Source organism: Mus musculus, chromosome 2 (assembly GCF_000001635.26).
Source record: "Mus musculus strain C57BL/6J chromosome 2, GRCm38.p6 C57BL/6J".
Lineage (NCBI taxonomy): Eukaryota > Metazoa > Chordata > Mammalia > Rodentia > Muridae > Mus > Mus musculus.
Window position 1 is genome coordinate 28115288 of NC_000068.7, and position 22814 is coordinate 28138101.

The following is a 22814-nucleotide window of genomic DNA, read 5'->3' on the forward strand; positions in this document are numbered from 1 at the left end:
CTGCCACTTGGATTAGCCCATCATCTGATTAATCATGGGAGGAAGGGCGGCTGAGGAGGTGAACTCATCTTTTCCATAGCTGCCTTCTCGATATTTTAATTTTCCACAGTGCTAAATTCTGATCCCCTTCCCCCGACACACACAGAGAAGCAGACATAATTGGGACAATTCTCTATTATATACACGGCTTCTTAGTCAAACTTAAGGTATGCTTCCAAAAAGCAATTGTTGGCTATTTAATGGTTCAGAACACCATGATTAAAGGCAAAATGATGGCTTGAATTTCAATCACCCAACCTCTTCCCATGCCCAATGGTCAGGCTCATCCTTAATCCAGGGGCAGAGCACACTGTTACCACCCACCTTGACCCTGAGACCCTGGCATTGACCACTGTGTTTTTTCAGAGTTACCGTAAGCCAAATAGAATGCCACACACAGTGTCAGTAATGGGTATTGCTCCCACCTTCTAACCATCTTCTATGTCTTGATCACTCTGAGGAGGCAGGGTTTTCCCTGGGGGAAGTGTATAAAGGTCATTTCCAGAGCCCTTTGGGTGTAACTCAGCCCATTGCTGCCCCTAGTCTCTGTGAGGATAGGGAGGGATGGCCATGTACCACCTCCTTGGTGGCATCAGTCTGGACTAGACAGGTCCAGGTCCAACTGAGTTGGAAAGACTGCCAGTGCCAGGCTGCTCAGCTGGAAAAGCCAGACACATCCAGGAAGAGGTGTGAATGGGAAGGAACACTGGCCCAGGATGTGCAGAGGGAGGGCAGAGAGTCTGATATGAGACCTAACTTCACTGGAAATTCCCAGCAGAACACATCTTCAGTATGGGGAGAGGGAAGAGGCTCAGGCATGCTTCTGTCCTTGGAACAGGCCACTGTGTAGTCCGCACAAAGGCCACCTCCTCCACGAAACCTGTAGAGGAGCAAGCAACAGGAGTGCCAGTCATGGCTTGCTTCTTTCAAATGGCCCAGGTGGCCCAGACCCACAGTCACGGCTCCACTAGAAAGCACAGTGGTCAGTATCAGCCCTGGGTTCTGGAGGCTGCTTGTCAGATCCAGCTTCATGCCACCCATCTGCAGCCTTGCCCGGACACAAAGCACACTGGAGATTTGTAATTGCCAGGATTCCAGCCTGACTCTCTACCCTACTTTCTCAGGTCACTCCACACTCCAGCTCTTGCCCTCCAAGGAAGGAAAGGCCTGGCAGCCAATATGGGCTCTGTGCACCTGGAGGATGGTGCTGACTACTCTCCTTTCAGAAATGCTTGTCCTGCAATACTCTGTTGCACTTTCCCCTCCTTATGTTCACACGCAGGTACCTGAGGCGTCCCCTCGGCAGCCCTTGCTCAGTTGTCCAATCGTCCTCCTTTACCTCTTAAACAACAGTTTTAAAGAGGAGGTCTTATGTCACACACATTCACAAAATGAGACCCAGGGAGCTCTGAATGAGTGAATGAATCAAGGAATCAATGAGTGAGTGAACAAGGGCATGAATAAATTAGTGAATGAATGAATGAATGAATGAGTCCATGAATGAATGAGTGTATGAACTACTGAACTAGTGAGTGAATGAACAAGTGCATGAATGAATGAGTAGTCAATGAGTCGATGAATCAATGAATGAACGGGTAAGGAAATGGATGTGCTGACTTTGTGTCAACTCCATACAAGCTAGAGTCATTTAGAATTAAGAAACCTCAACTTAAAAAATAAAATAAAATAAAATACTCCCACTAGACTGGTTTGTGGGCAAGCCTGTGGATCATTTTCTTGAGAGATGATTGATATAGGATGGCCAAGCTCACTGTGGGCAACGTCACCCCTGGTTTGGTGGCCCTGGGTGCTACAAGACAGCAGGCTGAGCAAGCCGTGGAGAGAACGCCTCTGCAGCACCGTCCATGGTCTCTGCATCAGCTCCTGCCTCCAGATTCCTGCCCTGAGTTCCTTCCATGATGTACTGTGCTATGGAGGTGTAAGCTAAAACTAAACCCTTTCCTTTCTGAGTTGCCTTTGAGTATGGTGTTTATTCACAGCTCTAGAGACTCTAAACAGTGAACTGAACAAGTGAAGATGGGTGAGCTGATGAAGGAATGAGTGAATAGACAAATAAGAATGAATGAGTGAATGAGGAAGGGTGAATGAGTGAGTGGGTGAATCAATGAATGAGTGAGTGATGAATGGATGAATAGACAAATGAGAATGAGTGCATGAATGAGGGAATCAGTGAATGGGATGAGTCAATGAATGCATGAGCAGTGAATGAGTGAATGAATGAATGAATGAGTTAGTGAGCGAGTGAGTGACACAATCTCGCTCCCTGATGCCTCCCTCTATCCCAGCAGTTTGTGGTGCCCATCCACTCCAGAAGAACTGCACTGGTCCATGATGCCCAGTGTGCTATCTAACACCCTGAGCCTCCATCAGTCTGCTTCTGTAATGAAGTGGCATTAAACCACACACAGTATCTGTCTTATTAAATTAAATCAAGTTCCTTGTGGAGAAGTTGAACTCAGCTGAGCTCTCGGCAGCTGTGCACAGGTTCTTGAACACTTGGGCAGTATGAAATGCTCCTGCCTGGCCTCTGTGACCCCCAAACGCACCTTGTGTGCAACCAGAACGACCTGCCCCACCCCCGGCCTTCCCTAGCCCCACTGCCAGAGAACAGGCTGTGCTCTTCTGGAGTAGCGCTGATATTGACTTAGAGGGGCAGGGGTGGAATCGTTTATCATTCAATTAACAGTGTCAGCAGAGCCATTATTTAAATGACCAGCTGCATGTGTGATCAATCTTTAATGAAACAATAATGTGCTTCCCAGTTAGTGTGTGCCAGCTGCCCCGAAACCCTCCTTGGTATGAATAATAAATGTAATGGTCTCTGCCGGCGGCTGTTGGTGGGATGATCCCTGCAAGAGCATTCAGAAGAGATCAGTGGTGCTGGAGAGGAGGGGCTGCTAACATGCACAGCACAGAGTCTGCTCCAGCACCACACTCTGCAGCATCACCAGACAGGGACAGGATTCACTTTCAGGTAGGCATGGTGGCTAAGGGAGGGAAGAGGCACGTGAGAGCCTCTTACTCTGGAACTCCGCAGGCAGGGACTCTAACTTCAGCCTCATCTCCCCATGTGGTCTTGGTTGATATTCTCCCCATCGCCAGCCCCCACTTTCCCCACCTGAAGGGAAGAAGTCCAGCAGGTTGGGTTCCCAGGGGCTATTTTATGTTTGTAATTCAGCATGTGGGTTACTAGAAAATAAAAGTGAGCAGGGAGTGGGCAGCTGCCGGTAGATGCCTGGGGACCTCCACCTGAGTGCCTTCGCCATCTTCCTTGCTCCACCTGTGAGCACACATGTGCTGGATGGACATCTGGCAGGCTGCCAGGCAGAGCCAGTTACCACTTGGTAGGACAGCACCCGGTGGGGATCCACTCCCCACTCCCTTCATCCAAGGCTCCCTCGCTTCTCTCCTGGGACTCCAGGAGAATCTCTCTGCCTCATCCTGCAAATGAACTCATTATAGTCTATTTTCCAAAACAAACCTTTCATAAATAATCAGGTCAACTTTGCCACATTTGCTCAGATGCTGTCAGCTTTTATAAGCCTTACTTATCACCATGGTAATTAAATAGCTAATTGTGAGGCTCGCTTATGCCTGGCTCACCTCGGAGGACTGGGGTTCTGTCTGTCTTCACAGCCCCACCTCCTCATGCCCAAGCCAGTACTAGGCATGTTGACATTGTAGAAATAAATATTTGTTGAATAAATATTTCTAGTAAAACCTTTATTGGTTAAAGCAGAAAAAAATTAAAGCAGCTTTCAGCTGAGATAGAGCACCCATAGCCAGAGCCTCTCTCTCCAGAGACAACTTTAAATAACATGGAAAAAAGAGAGAGAAAGCTGGGCAAAACAGATCTAGCAGTAGCCTGCCAGTTGGATAAGAAGCAGAAGACCTGACCAAAGCTTTGCTTTCTGCCTGGAGAAGGGGAGCCCTGTATCCCCGCTCCAAAGCACAGGAAGCAGCTGAGGGTCCGGGAGGACTAAGAAGCTGGAGTCCCTGAAACAGATTACCCAGGAGGCAGTGGGGTCTGGGGTGATGGCTCAACAAGTAAGCACTCATGCACAGGCGTGAGAACCCTCAGTGGCTGCATGAAATGCCAGGGGTGGCCATGCAAGTCTGTAAGCTTAGCAGTGAAGGGCGGGAGGGGACACAAAGATGGAAGGATCGTTGGAGCTTGTTGGCCTCCAGCTTAGGGGACAAAAAGTCCCAAGCTCTTAGGATGAGTCTAGGTTGATCCTGTCTCAAGGGCAACAGAGGAAGACACTAGAAGTCCAGTTCTAGGCTCCCACGTACACCCATGAAATCAGAAGAGACCATTCTCCTGCTTGATTCAGAGTTTCCTATGAATCAGCAAGAATGTGTGCTCAGGCTGCCGAGGCCAAGGGGAAATCAGTCAAAAGGAAGAAACGTGGCTGGTCGCCTGAACCAGAGAGTGAGTCCATAGGCTACAGGGCACCCGGGGCAATCATGGGAGGACATCTCCAGGGTCAGAACCATTGACTCTATACTGCACATTGTCCTAGGTTCATCTGAGAAACAAGGAAACCATGAACAGTGGAGACCCAGCTCGTGAGGGTTTGGAGGGAGGAATAACTGTTGGGAACTTGACTAGAACCATTAGCGTGAAATTTTGGCCAAGAACCTGGCTTCATTCTGCCTGCGTCTCAAGAACTTATGTGAAGCTAAATTGAGACATGATAGACCATTTTGTTTAACAGGAAACTAGGGGACCAGGGAGTGTTCAGGCTGGTATGGAAAAGCAGCTGTGACTGTCTCCCCACTGCTGAAGAGCGCCTCATACACTGCACTGGAACAGTAGAGAAGGCAGACCTACACCCCCCCCCCCCGCCCCCAGGCTTCGTCTGTGAAGAATCATGAGAAAGCCTAACCTGAAGGGTTTCTCTACCCCTCACCCAGTTGTTTCCAGGGGTTGTCAGCTGCCTGCAGAACTTGGCAATGACATCCAGGTGGCATTGGTTTTGAAGACGTGAGAGATGCAAGACTGAGGGAGGCATGGAGACTAGCTGAAGACAAGCAATGTGTAGCGAGACCAGAGTTCCCGCACAGATGCCCTGAGTGCAAAGGAACACCTAAGTCGCGATGGAAATCGCAAAATATTGGTGATGCCAGGACTATAGTATGTATACCAGGAAGAGAGCAGAGTGCACGGACTGTGCTCCAAGGGAGATGATGCCCTCTTCTGGTCTCCATGGGTACACGCACTCAGTCACGTATGCGCTTGCACACACAGAAGGGAAAGGGAGAGAGAGAGAGAGAGAGAGAGAGAGAGAGAGAGAGAGAGAGAGAGAGAGAGAGAGAGAGATGGGGGAGGGGCAGGGAATAACCACCAACAAACTCCTGGAAGACAACACTTTAAACTCTAAGACCCAATGCCAGTTGGCAAACAGCCAATTAAGTGAATGGGCAAAAAGATTCGAACAGACAACTTCCCAAGCAAACTAGCCACATAAAAATGTGCAAGTGAAGATGTTTAATCTCACAGAAATACAGATTAATAGCCCAGCCAACATCATTGGACACTCATCAAACAGAGGTATTCTGGCTGGTGTGATAATTACAAGGACGTAAGTTTGAATCCCAGAACCGTATGCAGTGGATGAGATCATAACATCTATAATCCCCATGTTCCTACCGTGAGATGGGAGGTAGACACAGGAGAATCCCTGAAAGCTTGTGGGCCAGCTAATCTGGTGTGCACAGCAGCAAACAACCAAACAAACCTTGCCTGAGGCAAGGCGGAAGGCAAGGACTAACATCCAAGGATGCCGTCTGATAACCTTGCCCCCATCCCCAATCCATCCACACACGAAGATAATGATGATACTAATAATTAGTAATAAAAATGGCCCCATTAATAGGCTTTCCTAAGGGTCTGTTAGATGCCCCGAGCAGACCAAGCATCTGTGCACATGTGGAAAACCCCGAGGCGTCCGATTCGGCTCTCAAGAGGCACATAGTGCAGCAGACTGAAAACCATAGTGAGAATTTTGGTCTCTTTAAAAACCCAGTTATGTTAGTGAGTATGTTATTGTCTTAATCCCAGGTGTGGGATATGAGGCTGCTTCAGATTGTCCACAGCTGCTGACTGTGATTGCCTTGTGCTCTAGCAGGGACAGGATGTTTGGTTTAGTTCTGAAGACTGGAGAGGGTATAAACAGGAGAGCCGGAGGCAGCTGCCGCTCCCCCTGCTGCTGCTGCTTTTGCTGTTGCTGAATTTCTGGTTGGAGCTATCCTGATGACAGAGATTGGACTTGTCACCAAGGAACGGGACACCCCTAATGAGCAGGACGTAGTCTAAAGAGGTCTGTACTTCCTCTCCTCTCTAACCTTCTCTCTCTTCTACTTCCTGTTGCGGGGTGGAAAAGAATGTGGATGGAATATGGGTTGGAAGGGTGGAAGGTAAGAACCCAATAAGATAACCAAGAAGCCTGTTCTCTTCCTCTCAGACACGTTCACCCAGAACTATGGAGTCGGTGTCTGTGGAAAGCCTACAGTCCAGCTCACGCTAGCTTTCTCATGCTGCTCAAAACATGACAGCCCCAGTGGCTATCTATCTGTAACTAGCCCACCAACCCACAGGCCCCAGCTCAGCATGGAACTGGACCAACTCCTGACGGACTACCCAGCACTGAGTCACAGCGGCATCGTGCTGACCCAAGGGAGCCACAGAGTCCAACTACTGAAAATACAAGCCAGTCCCTAGAGGTCAGGAGTCAGCCCAGGAAGCCTGGAAGGACAGGCAGTAGGGAAGGAGAGATGGAGGCATGGTGGGACACAGAAGTCTCAGGAGAGGGAAGGGGACATTTATTATGGTGGCAGAGGTACCAATCCATGAGGAAGACTTTCAAGGCTGTGAGCAGTGGCCCTCGGTGTCAAGGTCATTTTAGGATACCTTACTATGGAGACTTGTTTTTGGTGACCAGGAACGCCCAAGCTTCAGACCACTCCTGACTTTTTCTCTATTCATGATGAATCTGTGCTGAGGACTTGTAACTCCCTTTGTTTTCCAGGACTTTGGGGAATGCTACAGTCTTTCGGGGCCTTGGGTCACTCCTGTACATTCCCCTGAGCCTCATGCATTCAGAAAGTCTTCCTGGCATCCGAAGTCTGTGGGAAGTCTTCTCCAGTTCTGCCAGTTTAATTTGTTTTATTAACATGAAATATTTGGGTTTGGGATTCAAGGATAACACTGAGACAGATAGTCCTTTGTGGGGTAGGAAGTTAATAGTTCCACGGTCACGAAAGACCCACAGTGTGAGGACTCCCCCACGTTCTGACTCAGAAGAGGCGACACCCCAAATCACTCACGAGAATCGGTCTTGATGCAAACTGCAAGAGGTTTATTCTGGAAAAACCAGTGCATTGGGGACAACTCTTATCCCACACAAGGGTAGAGGAGTCAACCATGAGCTCAAGGGGGCGGGAAAACGAAGGACGAGACACAGACAAACAAGTCCAGTGCACTAGGGTTGACTTGTATCCCACGCAGGGGTAGAGGAATTGACAACAAGCTCAAGGGGTAAGGGATTTATATAGACACACAAACCACAAACACCTGGCACTGGGCTATAGAAAGGCAAAAACCACAAACACCTGGCATCCTGGAACAATGGGGCTATTTTGGACACAGGTCTAGGGGCTTAAATAATTTTTTACTCTCTGTCAGGATCTTTTAGTCATATAGAAAAGCAGACAATGGCATGAAGCAGACCCTAATGAAAGTTCAGGAAGCAAGCGGGGTTGGGGGTGGGGGTGAGGAGTCCTTTTTGGGTCTCAGAGGAAAGGGGAAGGTTCCAAGATACAAGCCTGTAGCTAGCTGTCCCTGATTCCTGGGCAGCTGGGAGGAGGGGGCAAATCCCAGGGAAGGAGTGAAAAGGTGGAAGGGATATCTGGTTGAGAGGTAGCTGGTGTGAGTGGGGGATGTGCTGCCCTTTGATAACCAGAGCCTGGCTGCCTGGTCTGTGGGCTTCCTTAGGGGGAAATAGTGTCTGTCACTCCCTGACATCAGACTAGGAAGGCTCTCTCTCTCTCTCTCTCTCTCTCTCTCTCTCTCTCGCTCGCTCGCTCGCTCTGGCTCTGGCTCTGGCTCTTGATCTCTCTCACTCTTTCTCTTTCCCTCCTCCCCTCCCCCTGCTGCTCTCCTCTCCTCCTGCTCTCCCCCTCTCCCTTTTCCTCCCTCTCCCTGTAGCAATAAGAATCCCAGAATCAACTGAGGATGGAGACAGGGAGGGCTGAACTTGAGCAGTCTCTGGTCTGATGTTCTAACATAAGCCATGTGTACTAAGCCACTGTGATTAAATGTTGTCTTCAGTGGTGACATTGATGACCCTCTTACCTGCTCTGCAGCAGTGGGAGGCTGTAGTCTTGAAGGCGTGGCACCTGGTATAGAATACAGAGCAGGTTCCAGGAACTACATACAGGAAAACATCTGCCACATGTAAACAGACCAGGATGTTTGTGACATCCCTGTACTGTCGTGGGGTTGGGGTCATTGATATTCATCTGAAATTATGCTCATAAACAGACAAAAACAAAGGTGCTGGCTTTTCCACCTAAATACACAGCTTCCCAGCAAAAGTCCTCCTTGGGGGTATCAGGCTGCCAACTCCTGACAGCCTCATCCTGGGCATAACTGTCTGGAGAAGTGGGGCAGCCTCTTAGGATGACCTCAGATCTGAGGAGTGACATCTGCCCAGCATGTGTCCTTGCACCTGAGGTAGGAACAAGACAAAAACCTCAGTGCAAAAGTAAAAATAGCAGACCATAGCAATCCAGGGCATGGTGCGGGCTATAATTATAGACATGGAGGCGGTTCCTTCTGAAGCCTACTGGAGGGCCAGGGGGAGTAGGCTGGTGTGTGGGGGTGATGATGCAGAGGAGGGGAGGCCTGGCCTCAGAATCTCCTGACTTCAGAGTGCCCAAGAGACAGGCTAGCAGAAGGCCACAGGACGAATGGACAGCAAGAACACAGGCTACAGCAATTCTGCAAAGTGCTTAAAAACACTCGTCCTCTGACCTGCAAGACACTGTCCAAGATACAAAACCTTGGCTGTGTAAGGGAACAAAATTGCATTGGATTTTTGGTAAAAATAGCAAGAGTAATTTTGTTCAGGCTCTGGCAGCAGATCGGAGAGTGTGGTGTGGGACTGAGATCCACTCAAATGCAGGACAGTAACAAGTGCCCAGAGTGAGAGCAGACTGGGGGAGGGGAAGCTACCGAGGAATAAGCCTGCCCCTGCTAAAGGTGAGCTACTGTTTGGGATGACAGCCGATAGAAGTCAAAGAGTGGCTGGAACCAGAAACCAAGGGTGGAGGAGTCACAGCAGGGCATGATTGTGAATGGCCAAGGTACAGGTCTAGCTCAAGTAGCTCGGAGGAGCCTGACTGAGTTAAGCCTTTCCAGGGTCGTCTCCACCATGGCCTGGCCCAGGGATAAGGTATTCTGCAACTACAGACGAGGGAGCTGATGGAAGGGGCAAGCAGCTTTTGCCAGGATCCTGTCCCTATGCAGTGCTGGTCCCTGGCCTTGCACCTGAGTCCTGGGTGAGCTTGGGTACCTTACTTTCTGTCTTAGTTACTTTTCTCACTGCTTTGATGAGTCAGCCAACAAGAACAACTTAAGAAAGGAACGGTTTGTTTTGGCTCATGGGTTGAGGTTCATCCAAGATGATGGAGGTGTCCCCAAGTTTGGTCTGTTGCTATGAATTGCAATGCTAAATACTGGCCTCCAAGGTCTACTTGCCCCCCAGGATGAGGAAATCACATACACTAAGTGATGCTATGTAACCTTGCTCCTTAATTTAAAACTATCTGTTGAATAAAGATGCCTACAACCAATAGTTGGGCATAAGGGAGGTAAAAGGAGTTTCAATTCTTGAGCTTGTGGTCTAAGGTGGGACCACCACAAGGGGGAAGAGAAGAATGTGGAGAGAGGAGAGGATGCCATGGGGTAGGTGAATCATGAAAACATGGCCATGAGGGCTGGGCAATTAGGGTTAAGAGCATCCCAGATGGAACATGGCAACTCAGGGTTATTGACAGGAAAGTAAATACTTCCTTAGAGCGAAGTATTTGCCCAGCTCTAGTGCTAATTACATCTTATAAATATATTTGCATCTTTTACTGGGAACTGAATGATCAAAGGCCGGGTAGAAACCCCCATTGAGGTTATATACACTACACCATGGGGGAGTGTCAACAAGAGCATGAAGGAGTCAGTCCGAGACTCCAGCCCATGGGATGGTACCACCCACACTCAGACTCCCACCCACACTCAGACTCCAACCCATGGGATGGTACCACCCATGCTCAGGATCATTTTACCCGCTCAGCTAACACTTTCTGGAAACACACTGAGGGATGTGTTCTCTTTAAGTGACACCAACTCCAAATTGTCTGCTCATTTTTAATTATTTAAAGTTTTATTTTACGTGTATGTGTATTTTGCCTGTATGTATGTATGTATGTATGTATGTGTGTATGTATGTACACCCCAGGTATGTCTGGTGCTCAAGAAGATGAGAAGATGGGTTTGGGTCCCCTGGAACTAGGGTTACATATATTTATGTGTCACCACGTAGACCTGTATCCTCCAGGATTCCAAACTACTGAGCCATCGCTCCAGCTTCAGTTTCTTCCCATTTGAAAAATATTTTATTAAAATATTTTAGGTAAAAGACATAGCTTTAAGACTCGCTGGAAATTCAAGACTGAATGTTAGGGTTGGAGGTCCATGACTGGAGAAGTTGGAGACTGGAGGTTAAAGGTTAAGGTTAAAGATCAAAGAGGCTGATGGTTTGTTCCAAGATATAGGTTGGGAATAGAAGGTTGACGTCTGAAAGCCTACGGTTAGAGGCTGGAGATTGAAGCTTGGGGAGGCTGGGTGGTTAGGGTTAGAGGTGGAAGCTGAGGAGGCTGGACTAGGAGAGGTCAGAACAACTGCCTTCCCAGAGACTTTTCATTTTCTGGGGTAGCCATGAAAATAACTACAGATCGGAGGTGGGACACAACACAGTCAACATTTCATGTCACCGTGTGAGTAGCCAGAAGCCCCAAGTCAGAGTCGCTCTGGGGTCACCCAGGCCTGATCAAATTGTCTACACTGCCATGCTCACACACTGGCCTTGGCTCAGCTATATTCCCCAGCCTCAGCTCCATCTCACCTGGCTATCTTCCCTCATTTGTCCTTGTATCTCCCTATCTCTTTCCTTATCAGCCCTACCATAACCTGTGGCACCAGAGAGGTCACATTTGTCTCTCACAGCCACCAGGTTCGGACTTCAATGTATACTTTGTGGGTTCAGTTCAACTCCACCACGCTTGTACATGTATGACTGGCTTCTGTCCCTGGACCATTCCCCTTCTCCTTAAGTGAGGACTCTCTAGTATGGTAAGTGTCTCTCATCAACCATCAACAGGCAAGGGGCTAGGCTCCAGGTAACATCACGATTCTTCCATTCTAAGAGCCTTGTGCTGATGCAGAAGCCTGAATGGCCAAGAGCGGGAGGAGAGCATCCCTCTAGGGGACAGCACTGCCCTGGGCTGGGAACACTGCTGGAAACACGCTCGGCTTCTGTGGGCCTGGCCTGCTGGCCGTATGCAGAGCTGCATCATCTGCTGTCAGTGTCTAAGCCCTGTGAATGGGGTCCAGCAGTCTTCCGTCACCCCCTTCTTTCTCCCCAGTACAGTTGGCTAGTACTGGGAATAATGATTACCTTGGTGTGAAAGTGGAAATTTCTGCTTTCTCTAACAAGTCAGTTGTGTCATGTGATATTTTTCTGGAAACTGATGACAGGATTTAGTTCACTGAAGCAGACACATGAGCGGATGTTTTGCTGAGAACAGACACGTGGCGTTTTTCCGGAAGCTGTCTTGTGAGAGGGCATGTGACGTTTTGCTGGAACAGACACTGGAGAGGGAACATGGTGTTTAAAATGAATGTAAATATAACCTCACAGACAGTGGGGGGAGGGGGGAAATGCTCTTGCATTGGTTCACTTCGCAAAGCTTTACTGGTCTTGGCTGATCTCTGCTTGTTGTGATTTTTTTCAAGAAAGAAGTACCAAAGAGCTTTGTGTGGTAATCTGGTTGCTTTGCGCCACTTCTGGGGACTTACGGTGACATGGCAGAGCCTTACAGTTTCTTCTGGATCAAGCCACTGCTACTGAATCATGTTGGGTGTTTTCCGATTGGGTTGGACTGCCACTATTGATTCATGGTGGATGTTTTGGGCTGGACTGCTGATATCCTGACCACAAAATTGAAATCCCTCTTGTCCTACAAACCGTCTTCTTCCTCTACCTCTGGACAGTGGGATAGAAGGGAAGTAAAGGTGTTTAAGAACCCTAAATAAAGTAGGTTTTGAAAAATCTAAGCCTACACTGGTGGATTGAAAAGGAGCCCTTCCCTTAGTTCCTACGATCTGAGACTATAGTCACATGCCAAAAGGAGGCTGCAGGTCATCAAGTTATGGCTTCCAGAAAGTTGAAGGTCATCCTGATTACCTTGTGCTTTGGTCGGCTTTCGGTCGCTATAGTGGAGAGCTGTGTAGATGGAGTAAAGATTTATTTAGCAGTTTTGTGCATGGTTGAAGAGGGTGATCTCAGGGAGTATACAAGACAATGGCCAGGAGTGGGTGTCAGAGCAAAATGCATGCCCAGAGGAGGAGAGACAGGCGTTATCCCACAATCTCTGTGAAAGGGACACCCCAGTGCCCTAAGGACCCCCTGCCACCTGCCAGAAGAAGTTCTACTGCCCAATATTACAATCCTGGCTCTCTTGAACGCCCCTGCCACTCAAGGCCAAGAAGAAGAAATCTCTTTGATTCCCATACTGAGAAAGTTTCTTTACAGCTGGTGACTCCAGCTCTGTCCACTCCAGCCATGCTAGCAATCAAAAATCTCAGAACCACCAGGGACGTCCTGGTCTGATGGGTTCTGGAAGCCTCTGGCTGGGTAGTGGGTGTGTGACTGGAGTTGCAGAACCCCAGGAGTGAGCACCCTTGCTGACATCCAGTGTTGGTTTCTTCACTGAACATAAAAACTCTCTACAAGGGCTCCCTGAGTCTATTTAACTAAGCATTAAATCTTAAAATTAATTTGCCATGGAAGCTGCAAATCCTCTCCATACGAAGTTAAAGAAGGCAATGGCTGGGTTTCTTGGATCGTGAGAGGCATGTCTCTCACGTCCTCCCTGAACCTTCAAGTGCTCCGAGCCAGAGGCCTGTGTCCAAACAGAGTCAAAAGAAAGCCCTCCCTGGGACAGAATCCCAACAGTCTATTCTGCAGATGAACAGTGAGAAGCATCGGAATTAGCTCAGTGGACCTACCCAAGGACAAAGGCCCTCCATCTAAGGTGAAGAGCTGGGAAGGGTCTCTGAGGGGGACTTCATGTTCTGAACATGGTGGGCCTAAAACACTAGTGAGTGTCCTAAAAAGATTTCTACAAGACTGATCTGCATCCTATCCAAGCCTGCAAGAGCAGACCAGAGCAAAGCAACCAATGTGGCAGAGCACTCACTATGTGCCTGTACAAAACTGTGACTACAGCCAAGTCTCCCAGGATCCCATAAGCAGAGGATGTGCCCATAGGATGCTTTCATGGGATGAATGGAGAAACTCAGTCATGGAGGTCAATCACCAGCCTGCCGTGCTAGTATCAGCATGGAAGACACAGGACCCCAGGGCCACTGGAGCCTCTGGCTGCAAGACCCAGATCTCCCGACTGTAAGCCACAAGTGTAGTTTCCCTCAGTTATCTCATATATAGCTCCTCGCCAACCCAATACCAACACCACTGCCCAGAGTTGTCACTGGCTAAACACCCAGGGAATAGCAGCATTATCACTTTCCATAATGAACAGTGATGCCTTTCTATAGCTTTGCATTTAGTCCTTAAAGCATTTTCAATTTAAAAAAAAATTTCATTTTCTGAGATTATAGTATAATAACATCATTTCTCCCTTCTTTCTCCTTCCTTTCTCCTATACTCACTCCATGATAGTTTCCAAATTCATGGCCTCTTTCTTCTTAGTTGGTGTGTGTGTGTGTGTGTGTGTGTTCCTAAATACATATGAACTCAGTCTGTATAATGTTACTTAGATGTTTTCAGGGCTGTTTGGTGTTGAATAAACAATTGGTGTGCTCTTCCTTGGGGAAGCCGATTTCCCCTGCTCTGAGCATTTCTTAGTTCTTTGTGTAGTGTTGAGGCCCTGTGAGCTTTCCCTGTCTGCTTAGGCATGACGATTATAATTGTCCTTGTTCAGTTCCTACTTAGGCAGTCACACTGGTGTTGCTTCTGACATTACTAGGACACATCACCTCTCAGCAAATGCCCTGTTTTCTTGGCTCTTGTAATCTTTCCACCCTGTCTTCTACAATGTTCCCTGAGTCTCAGGTGAGGGAGTTGAGTTATAGATATATCTCTTGAGACTGGGCTTCACAACTGGGCTGCAGTTTTCTCGTAATGATCTCTGTTGTAAAGAGACATTTCCCTGATGAGGAGTAAGGCCTACACTTATCTGTGGGTATAGCGATAAATATTTAGAGTGCACTCATGGATTATGCCAGTTTAGTAAAGTTGTGGTTTCAGATTCATGACTTTACTAACCCTGGATAAATGGCTAGGTTACCAATACCAGGCACCGTTTTCCTCTTGTTGAGCAGATTTTAAGTCCAAGAAGAGAATTGTTGCTTACAAACAAGGTATGTGTGCCACTGTACCCTTAAGGTTCTTGTGCAATGTTGGTTATTGTGGTTCATAGGTGGTATCGCTGGGCAGGAATGTTAGTTTCATTCTTTGTTTGGAATCTTCTGGTTCCATGACAGCTACTCCTCAGGGAGGAAACATTCAGGCCAATTCCAGATCAGGGGCCTCTGAAGTATATGGTGTCCTCAGCAGTAGATAATTACCTTCTACCTCCGGGAGACAGCCAAGGGCAACGGTAATAGGCAGTATGTTGGGGCAGTCTCTTGAACAACCCTGACCAACAGTGCAAAAGAAGACTTCTCGTGCCTTCTTTGGCTCTTGGAGGGAGCACTGTCAACCTAGACATTTAGTTATATAAATAATAAAAGGCAGGATGGGAATGCAGTCTGGACACTGTATTTGCCCACCAACAACCTGCCCAAGTTCTGTCCGCAAAGTTCCCGTCTCTCAGGCCTTGCCTACACGTGTCCCAGTTGGCCTCAAGACCTCTCATTGTCTATCTGTGGAAGAGGCTCCCTATGTCAGCCCCAACATGGGACAACTTTCTGCCCCATCATGAGTTAAGCTCTCATCTCTGTTAACAGTCCTCCTAGTCTGACGTGGGGAAATCTTTTAAGTACATATACCAGAATGCTCTTCCTATGCCTCATCTCTCCCCTCCCAAAAGGTAGGCTGTCATCTTCTTGGCTCAAGCATACCCTTGTGAACCTTTCTAATTTCTTGGGCTCATGTTCCCAGAACACCCCTAGTTGAGGCAGCTCAGGGAGGCTGAAGGTCTATGATGGTGATCTATGCCTGGAAGGAGGCGTTACATAGCCAACTCGGTACGTGGGTTCTAGCCAGGGAAGTCTGTGCTTTGCTTATATCCCCTATGAAACTGAGCCCTTTTCTCCTAGCATGGTCCTATCTCCATTACCATGTGTTTCCTGGATGTCCCAGGACAAAATCCCAGAGGTGAGTTCGACCTCAAACACCCCATAATCATTCTGTGTAGCACCATATACTTGACATTCTAGAAAAGTGGTCCCAAGACACACGCACTTTACCAAGGCCACTTGCCTATTGGATGTCAGGAACACCATTAGAGGCTAGACTAGTCAACTTCAGAACTCAGGTCTTAACAGGGACTTGTCAAGAGGCTAGGAATTTGGCTTGGACACAGAGGTGTTTCCAGAATCTTAGCAAGCCCTTGGAACCAAAGGAGGCCTAAAGCTTTGAGGCACAGGTGCCTCAGCCTTAGATGAGAATGCCACCTGCTATGAGTGCCATAGGATCTGAAGTAAGTACCCACTCTCTTTCCATCTCTCCTGCCCTCTTCCTTTCCTCCATTTATAAATGCTCGCAGACCTCAAGAGAATGATGTACTTCGTTGTCAAAACACAGTTTCAGCCCTCCAGAGGCTGTGTGGACTTGTTGTTTACTGATGTTCCCATGGGGACAGGGTCCTAAGAAAGAGGTTGATGGGGAGGATAAATAAAAACAAACCCCAAGACTACAAATGCAAAGCAGGATCAGATGTTGGAGCCAGGACTAGAGAGAGCAGAATGTGAGTGTTGAACAAAATATGAGCCCTGGGTCAGACCTGAACGTGAGTAACCAGCACAAACAGCTTTGGTCCCTCAGGGGCAGTCCTGGTACATTTCAGTTCTGACTGTAGCAATAGACAGAAATCCCATCTTCCTTCTGCATCCTGGGTTTCTGAAGTGGCTCAGCCACTCAGCAACAGGTGAAACAGCCTGCTCTAGGTTGACCTTAGCCAAGTCATATACTGAGATCTAGGCCTGACATTGTCCACAGCCGAGATGTCACGATGGGCTGTATTGTCTTCAGAGCCTGGGAGACAAGGTGGACACTTGACCTAACCAAGACCTGCCCAAATTCACAGGTACAATAAGCAAATGTACTGGCCCATGGTTGCTAGGAAGCAACCTCTTCACAGACCCTGAGTAGGTCTCTGTTGGCAAGGCTACATGTCCCAGGCTGTTCTCAGCACAGTAATTATCTCAGAGCCTGGTCCTGAATTGAGGAGCAGATTTTACCGGAGCAAGGTCCACTCACACCTCAGTGTGGCACCCTTCCTCAGACCTCACTGATTGCACACTTGTTTTGCCAGTGTGGGCACAGTGCTATGGACTCTCTCTCACTCACCTTAGAAGTTCCCATGGGGCTTTGCCATGTAACCTCATAGCAGTAGCTTAGGGCACAGAATAATTGGAGCTGCTAACGCTTGCAGAATCCACTTGAACTTACTCAGAGTGCTAATTAAGATGATTCACTGCTGGCTCAGAGGCATTCCGTTGGGTTTAGCACATTCTGGCTATTCCTCACTTGTAGCGAATAAACTGCCCAGGGTGTCTCCCTATCAAGGCCCCTAGTTCAGTTGGGCTTAGTCACCTTCACAAGAAGATCTGGTTCTGAGGGTCCCATCTGTTGGTAGCGTTGTCGAAGAGAGAACCGTCTCCTAGGACACCCCCCCCCCCATCAGCATTCCATAGTTCATATTCTTGTGTCTCTGTTTTTGTTGACCCCAAGAGTTGAACCATATTAAGATTACTGAATTCCTGTTAAGGGTGAGGCCCCATGAATGAGACACATCTAGGGATGGGGAAAGAGTGGGGGGGGGGGAGTATTAGACAGTGACCAGTATATAGTTCCCAAGGCAGTAGAAGAGTCGGGCTGGAATGAAATGACCAGAGGAGACGAGGAGAGACCGGAGCAGAGAACTTTACACATCTCAGCAGGAAGTGAGGACTGGGCCAGGAAGGCAGTCTGGGACAACTTAAAGAGCCAGCAGATGGATAGATGGATAGCTGGTGCAAGCAGGAGTGGGCTACTCAGGTACATAGCCCTCCTGGGTGCAGTAGTAGCCATTGGAAGGCACTGGGATAAAATCTGCTTCAAAATGCCCCAACTGCCTACACAGGTCACTTACCAATATTCTCCTTTGAAACCTCTTGAGTCAGCCCCCCTAGTTCAAGTCATCCTCCGCACCACTGTCTTCCATGAGCCTGTGAGTACGGCCTATTAAGCCCCACTTAAAGTGTTCAACTGCTTTCCTAATTTAAACCCACATTCCCCAAACAAAAGGCCTTCAGGCAATCACACAATACCCCAGTCTCTGGTATCAACTTCTGTCTTGGTTAAGATTTCTATTGCTGTGAACAGAGAGCTACAGTGGGCCTGATTTGGGCTTCCAAAACCCCAAATCCCCTCCCCAGTGACACACTTTCTCCAACAAGGCCACACCTCCCAATAACCGACACCCTCTATGAGCCCACAGAGGCCATTTTAATTCAAACCACCACAGGTGGGCTTCCACCTCCAGGAAGACTATAATCCAGCAAACACTCAGTAGAATTTATTGTTATGCTCAGTTGGTGTGTCAAACATTTTGCCTTTTGTTTGGACAGGCACCAGTTCTGTAGAAAGGGAAATAAAACTGCCTGGATTTCTCTTAAGTCTTGGATTTATTACTGGGTGTTTTCGGAGGGCCTTGTTCTTCACACTGCTCAGAGTTGAAAGTGGCTATCACAAGTGTGAACCTGTTCTCCTCTACTTCTGCACAGATGAAACGGAGTCTTCCTGGTTGGGAGCTCTCCGCAGAGTGGAGGGTGTCTCCTGTTCTTCTGTCCTGTGTTTGGTCACCTTCGTGGTATGGTGTAAGAGGACAGGGTCGGCACGGAACACAGTGTCCCTCGTAGGACATGGCCAACCTTCCCTGAAGACATTCATCCACCACTGAGCAGGTACAGAAGGAGGCTGCAGACATACCCACGGGAGGGAATGAGCACAGAGCAAAGCTTTGGAGATCATCAACAACAACCTGTTCCACATTTTCAGACACGACTCCTCCGGGCATGTCGGTCGCCAGTGTCCAGGCAGGAGGGGCTGGCATCCAGCGTCACGCTGAACACAAGCAGGTTATGCTAGTTCTTCTCAGGATCAAAGGGGGGAATGGGCAGCTGAGCCTAAGGATTTGTGTGGGGAAGGACATAAGGAGCCAGGGGAGGGCTGGCAGCAATCCTCTGCAGCAGATGGAAGGCTCAGTGCAGAACTGGGTTCCCTGGGAAGGGTCCCTTGAAAGTGAGCATGGCCTTATTCGGGGAAAACAAATTCTTTTTGGTTAAAAGTCTCGAGATCAAATGGATTTCCTAAAACCAATGGCAGGTATCCTGATAGGAGACCCAGAGGTGAGAGACATGCATGGGGAAGAAGAATCTGAGGCTGGCCTCTGCACTGACATGTCAGGTGCACCTTAGTGCCTGAGGAGGGTGCCAGCCCTGTCCTTCACACTTCTGGCTTCTAAAACTGGCAAAGAACAAATCATCCTTGCAGGAGGGTGGGGAAGAGGGGTCACCCAGTGGGTTCAAGGGTTCTCCAGTGGAGGGGAAGGGTGTACAGCAACTGTTCCAAACCCTCGAGAGCTCAGAGCACAGGCCTGGAGACAGGTGGTACTCGCCTGCTCTGATTTCTCTCTGAGAGGCAATCCATTTCTTTAGGTCTCTACCACATCCTCCCACCCCTGGGTTGGTCCCTCTATCACAAAGCTCTTGGCACCAACTCTGTGTGGGCAAGATTTGGATGCACCAGTCCAGAGGAGAAGGTCTCACAGATTATGGGCACACAGCTGGGCCACCACAGTGGAAGGTACCGTGAGTCAGAACTTGTCCCTTGCCTTTGGCCCAGGATTGAGACTGGGTGTGGACAGGAGTGCCTGGGTTGGTCCATGATCAGTACCTTGCACCTGCTACCAAACATCAGCCATGTCAAACCAAAGAAATTAACTTCCCATGGGAAGGCTCCTAACCAGCAGTGTGGCAAATAATTTGCTACCTGGAAACTTCTGGAAGACATATATGATGGGATAATCACTGGCTCTAGTTCCTAATCCACACATTTGTAGAAAATGTCTGAATCTTCCAAATGACAAAGAAATGAAGCTCTCGGCTTACCCAGCCACCCCCATCATCCCCATATCCAATTAACCACACGTCCCTAGCAAGTCCCAGTGTGAACCATGAGACAGACCTGAGATTAATTTTTCATAGAGCATCAGACTGTAAATGATTTTTCTATTTACTTATGTAACTCCTACATAAAAGATGATGGTATTTAATCAAATATGGACCAACTGCAAATTACGCTGGATAAACAGTGTGAAAAAAATTCAATATGCTATTGACTGTACACACATACGTGTATATATATATTATTGATATATATTTAAGAGTAGTAATCTATTCACATTGTTAACGCTTTGTGGAATAGTTATATGTATTTGAAAACACTGGCTTGTGGCTTGGTGAGATTTCAGTGTTGCAACCTTGTTAACATAGGGAGTATGTTGGAACATAGATTTTAAATTGTCCCCACTCTAGCATCTCCAAGTTCCTAAAAGCCTCTCAGAACCTCTCAGAAGAAAGAGCTGTTATTTATTATAATCGGTAGCCTTGAAATCTCCAACATGAGGGCTCTCAGCTGATGAAGACCTCCCCAAACCAGATACCAGGGGCAACATCTAGAGATTTCCGTTATCATGGCTTCTGCTGGTATCTACTAGGCAGAAGCCAGATGTACTTGGAACAAAAAAATCACCCAGCCCCGCAATGTCGACAGGAGAGTCTGGTCCTGCCTCCGGCATGAATCAGCCTTGATGTGCATGGAGGATGGAACTTGATGTCATAGCAGCACTTTTCATGCATCTGCCTCTCTCATTACTAGGACATTTCCCCGTCTCCCCTCTCACCTCAGCACCTCTCTGTGCTTAGTACACAGCCTTGGTACAAGTGATAGATCGCTTTATGCTGACTTGAAACAAGCTAAAGTCATCTGAGAGGAGGGAACCTCTTTAAAACTGCCTCCAGAAAATCAGGTGTACACGTAAGCCTGTAGGGCATTTTCTTAATGAAAGATTGATGGGGGAGGGCCCAACTCATTGTGGGTGGTGCCATGCATGGTCTGGTGGTCCTGGGTTCTAAAAGAAATCAGGCTCAGCAAGCCATGGAGAGCAAGTCAGTAAGCAGCACTCTTCCATGGCCTCCATCAGCTCCTGCCTCCAGGTTCCTGTCCTGCTTGAGTTCTTGTCCTGACTTCCTTCAATGATAAACGGTGATGTGGAAATGTAAGCCAAATAAACCTTTTACTCCCCATCTTGATTTATCACAGCAATAGAAACCCTGACTAAGACACTTGGTATCATTTTTGGAGATGGTCCCACTCTACTAGCTTGAACCCTCTACACAAGGCTACATGCTCACTGAGGGTACAGCACTTGCTCAGGATATGTGTTGTTGGCCCACTGTTGGAATGGGGTTTGCTGACCTGAAGGCTTCCACCACCACCACCTTATCTTGCTTATTCCTGTCTTGCCACAAGTTTATTCCTGTCTTGGCACACATTATGCAAGGCCCATAGCCTACCTGGTTGTGGATAATGTTTGCTGTCTGGCTAGAAATGTGCGAGAATGGGTGATTTGGTTGGTGGATGAGTGGCTGGCTGGGTGTATGAAGAAGAATGTGGCAAGCAGATTGGTAGATGGCTAGATGGATGAGTGGGTAGGTGGATGGATGGGGAGATGGATAGATGGATAGATAGGTAAGTAGATGGATGAGTGACTAGTTGGATGGGTGGATAGATGAATGCATGGGTGATGAATGGATGGATAGATAGATAGATAGATAGATAGATAGATAGATAGATAGGTAAGTAAATGGATGAGTGAGTAGATGGATGGATAGATGCCTGTATGGAGGGATGGAAGGATGGGTGAATGGATGGATGGATGTGGGGTACCTGAGAAAAAATGGTACTGAGTAAAATCCAGCATTCCTAATTTTAGCTCAGAGAATAATGTTATTTTTGGAGTAAATGTACATTAAATGATATGCAAGATTTGTTCATGCTAAAAAATTATTGTTGTTTATCTGAAGTTCAGGTTTAATTAGGTTTCCTGCAATTTTGCTTGCTGATTCTGGGGACCTCCCCCTGGAACATCAGGAAGAAGAGGAAAAGGCCTCCTCTATCTCCTCAGACACCTTGAGAAGCTCTGAGGTAATCTGAAGACCGTACAGGAAGGTTTTCACTGGGTGGTCTGTGTGCTGCCTCTGGGTCTTGAAAGCTGTGGTCTAGACAGCAGAGCTCAATGCAAGTATTTGCAGGACTCTGGGGCCACCACCCAACCAGCCATATTTCTTCCTTCCTTCCTTCCTTCCTTCCTTCCTTCCTTCCTTCCTTCCTTCCTCCCTCCCTCCCTCCCTCCCTCCCTCCCTCCCTCCCTCTCTCTCTCTCTCTCTCTCTCTCTCTCTCTTTCTTTCTTTTTCAGAAAAGTAACTCAATCTCTGGGCACAACAACTAAAACCTAACCTTGTAAGCCTTATTAAAATCCGATTCCTCCGGTGGTGAATCCTTGTGGATCCGCCATAATACCAGGAAACTCTAGCAGCTATATCTTATCCTCTGCTCTCCCCATTCCAAAGGCACCAGCCATATTTTCAAGGCACCTTTTCTTGTTTTAGTAATCCCCACAAACCCTTTGAAATTCCCAGGCCTCCACCTTAGAAGGGGATATTTGTCAAGAGCTTCTAATGACAGCCTCCTGGATACTTTGGTGATAGTCCTGACTCTGCTCTTAAAGGGGCAAGAAAGTGCAAAGCCTAGTAAGACAGGGTCTGTCTGAACATTTATGCACCTGCATGTGTTCATGGGGTTTTTGCCTATTCTGCAAAGTACCCAATGTTTTGGATAAATCACTGGCCCCGACATTTGGTTTGGGAGACAGCCCGTTTGTAGCAGGCTCCAAGTGGCTGAGTCAATGAAGTGGGGGAGACTGGTCAGGAATACAGTAATGGTTTGAGGGCCCTCCAAAATCCACTGCAAGAACAAAGATAAGAATCCCCCTCACACACATTGCTTTCCCAGCTGGGTACACCAGTCAGAGCTAGTGCTGAAGCTGCAATGGTGCCCACAGTCCCTGGACTTACAAACCTCTCGCCTGACATTCCCCATTTGGTAATGTCCCTAACTGCTGCA

At 48.0% G+C, this 22814-nt stretch overlaps 1 long non-coding RNA gene across 1 annotated transcript in view; it reads left to right on the top strand.

Annotated features, from left to right (window-relative positions):
- The window catches only part of F730016J06Rik, a 39036-nt gene extending 19943 nt beyond the window's left edge, over nucleotides 1-19093 (top strand). Inside the window, exons 4-10 of the long non-coding RNA XR_003953783.1 lie at nucleotides 6189-6383; nucleotides 6661-6786; nucleotides 11345-11470; nucleotides 11876-12020; nucleotides 12134-17624; nucleotides 18353-18532; nucleotides 18627-19093. This is a non-coding gene — a long non-coding RNA (RIKEN cDNA F730016J06 gene). The remainder of the gene's footprint in view (nucleotides 1-6188; nucleotides 6384-6660; nucleotides 6787-11344; nucleotides 11471-11875; nucleotides 12021-12133; nucleotides 17625-18352; nucleotides 18533-18626) is intronic.
- The last annotated feature ends 3721 nt before the right edge of the window (nucleotides 19094-22814 follow it).